Source organism: Bison bison, unplaced genomic scaffold, assembly GCF_000754665.1.
Source record: "Bison bison bison isolate TAMUID 2011002044 unplaced genomic scaffold, Bison_UMD1.0 scf7180017845486, whole genome shotgun sequence".
Classification (NCBI taxonomy): Eukaryota; Metazoa; Chordata; class Mammalia; order Artiodactyla; family Bovidae; genus Bison; species Bison bison.
The window spans coordinates 2,716-5,504 of record NW_011476059.1 but is presented as its reverse complement, the minus strand read 5'-3'; the positions used below and the strand labels follow the sequence as shown (position 1 = coordinate 5,504).

The 2,789-nt window shown below is 40.3% G+C and overlaps 1 long non-coding RNA gene across 2 annotated transcripts in view; it reads right to left on the bottom strand.

Annotated features, from left to right (window-relative positions):
• The window catches only part of LOC104985092, a 13,652-nt gene extending 11,466 nt beyond the window's left edge, over positions 1-2,186 (bottom strand). For both annotated transcript variants that reach the window (XR_824837.1, XR_824836.1), the window contains exon 1: positions 2,128-2,186. This is a non-coding gene — a long non-coding RNA (uncharacterized LOC104985092). The remainder of the gene's footprint in view (positions 1-2,127) is intronic.
• Between the last annotated feature and the right edge of the window lie 603 nt (positions 2,187-2,789).

Below are 2,789 nucleotides of genomic sequence, written 5' to 3'. Positions count from 1 at the left end.
GGTATCAGGTACTGCAGCCACGTTGGGAAGAAGAGGAAAACTATGAGCCATAAAAAGAGGGGAACCAGGAAGGACTCAAAATAATCCACGAAGAAGGGCATTAATTTCTGCTGATGGCAACTGATACAGAGGCAATAAACCTGGGTAACATGAGAGAGACTGTTAGGAGGGGATGGCGAGACCTCTCTGAGCCTAGACTTGAAGGGTGACAAAGGGCCTGAGCCAGGGTGACCTGAAGGTGAGAAAAGGAACTACAAAGTCAGACAGAAATAGTTTTGGTATTTAGAAACAGAGAAAAGGTAAATGAGACCAGGACAGGCTGAACCACGAGCAAAGGGTCAGCTCCCAGGATGAGGCTGGAGACACTGACAGGGCCCTGAGCTTGACAGAGGGCTGTGGAGCCACAGCAAGGAGTCAAGCTTTTGTCCCAAGAACACATGAAAGCCAGTGGAGGTCTGACGTCAGGGCGTAAAAAAAAAAATCTCCCTTCAGATTTAGCCTTATTCATAGAAGTCATCTGATTCTTAGCCTGTGATCCTGCCTCTATTCTACAGTTTTCCTTTTCGTTTTTCATTGAAGGAGGACTGGGATCTATTTAAAATTCTAATTACCACCAGACACTCCCTCCAACCCAGAACTGCCACACACAGACACACAGCCAATTTGGCTAATCATTTCAGGGGTCAGTGTTGCTCACGCTCAGAGTTTCCGGTCTAGTCTCTCATCTCCATGTTACAAGTAGGCTCCCTCGGGCCAAGAGAGAAGCCGTTTATGAGAAGGTCTGAGCTGAGTGAAGAGAACCAGGTATAACTGAATAATGAAATGGGAGGCTGAAGTGCAAGGGGGCCAAATTTGTCCTTAATGCCCATCCCATTTAACACCAGGAACATCTGTCACGTATCTGAGCAAAAGAAACTTTTCTTTCAAGATTGGGTCAAACTGATACGAAGCAGGTAATTCTTTATTAGAAGACTGCAGTAAAATATTTTAAAAATATAGAATTGCAAATATATATCCACTGGTACAAAAAACATTGTAAGAGGTCAGCTTAGAAATAGGATCTAGCAATCATTTTTATCATGAATAGAGAGGCTCTGTTGGAAGGTTCCAGGTCAATCCAGCCCATCCTTCCTCATTTGCACAGAAAAGTCAAAAAGGGACCTGAGGGAAACATCTTCATATCACCTCACAGATCATTTTTCACTGATCATAGAAAATGGAGAAAACATACCATTAGACTAACTAGTTGAACCAGGTGTTTTTTTTTTTTTTTCTTTTTTTGAAAGGAAAGAATGAAGCATTTTATTTTGTTGGTTTTATTGTGTTAAATGTTCTTTTATTTTCCCATATCTCAAAGAAATGCCTTTAATTTCACAAGATCTAATGTCATACCTCCATTATTCTCTGGTAAAGAGCTGAGACCAGAAATATCCATTTGTGTGTGCACACATAAACACATACACACAATTCATGTCTTTGGTAAAACCACAGTTGAAAATATGTCTATTTTATTACACGATGTCCCATACATAAAACCCTCCAAGATGTATTTCTCTTTGAATTCAGAGAAAGGGAAGGGAGGTGATCTTTGCTTATTAACTTGTAAAATTTCAGTTTCCTCATTTTTAATTATTTTAATTGGAGGATAATTACTTTATAACATTGTGATGGTTTTTGCCATACATCAACATGAATTGGACATGTATACCCCCATCCTGAACCCCGTTCCACCTCCCTACTCACCCAATCTCTCTGGGTTTTTCCAGAGCACTGGCTTTGGGTGCCCTGCTTTGTGCATCGAACTTGCACTGATCATTCTGTTTTACATACGGTAATATATATGTTTCAATGCTATTCTCTCAAATCATCCCACCCTTGCCTTCTCCCACTCAGTCCAAAAGTCTGTTCTTTACATCTGTGTCTCCCTTTGTTGCCCTGCATGTAGGACTGTTGGTACCATCTTTCTAAATTCCATATATATGCATTAATATACAGTGTTTATCTTTCTCTTTCTGACTTCACTCTGTATTATAGGCTCTAGGTTCATCTACCTCGTTAGAACTGATAAACGAGGTGACATTTTTGCTAAGTATGGCACAAAATAGTCTAAGATGATTTACTACTTACCAAAGAAAATTTCAAATGTACGACATGAAGGGAAGAAAGCACTCAGGCAAGGAATGAATCTGAAAAAAATTTGAAAAAAAAAAATTGTGAATTATTTTTAATCTAAAAATCTGGTGTCAAAGTTTAAAAAAACACTGAGAATAATCATATTTAGAAAAGGATGATAAGAGTAGAATCAGATCAGATCAGATCAGTCGCTCAGTCGTGTCCAACTCTTTGCGACCCCATGAATCCCAGCACGCCAGGCCTCCCTGTCCATCACCAACTCCCGGAGTTCACCCAGACTCACGTCCGTCGAGTCAGTGATGCCATCCAGCCATCTCATCCTCTGTCGTCCCCTTTCCTCTTGCCCCCAATCCCTCCCAGCATCAGAGTCTTTTCCAATGAGTCAATACTGGAAACTAAAAAAGTTTATTTCTGAAGTTAAAAATGATTACAGAAACTGAATGAATTAAGACCTATTCCAAGCCACAAAAAGAAAGGAGAAAATGTGAATCCATTAAAAAAAAATAAGTGTTCCTTTAAAAATGCTACCCAATAGTGATACAGTGGATAAGAATCTGCCTGACAATACAGGGGACATGGGTTCTACCCCTGGTTCAGGAAGATCCCACAAGTACAAGCAACTAAGCCTGTGCACAACTACTGAGGCTGTGCTTTAG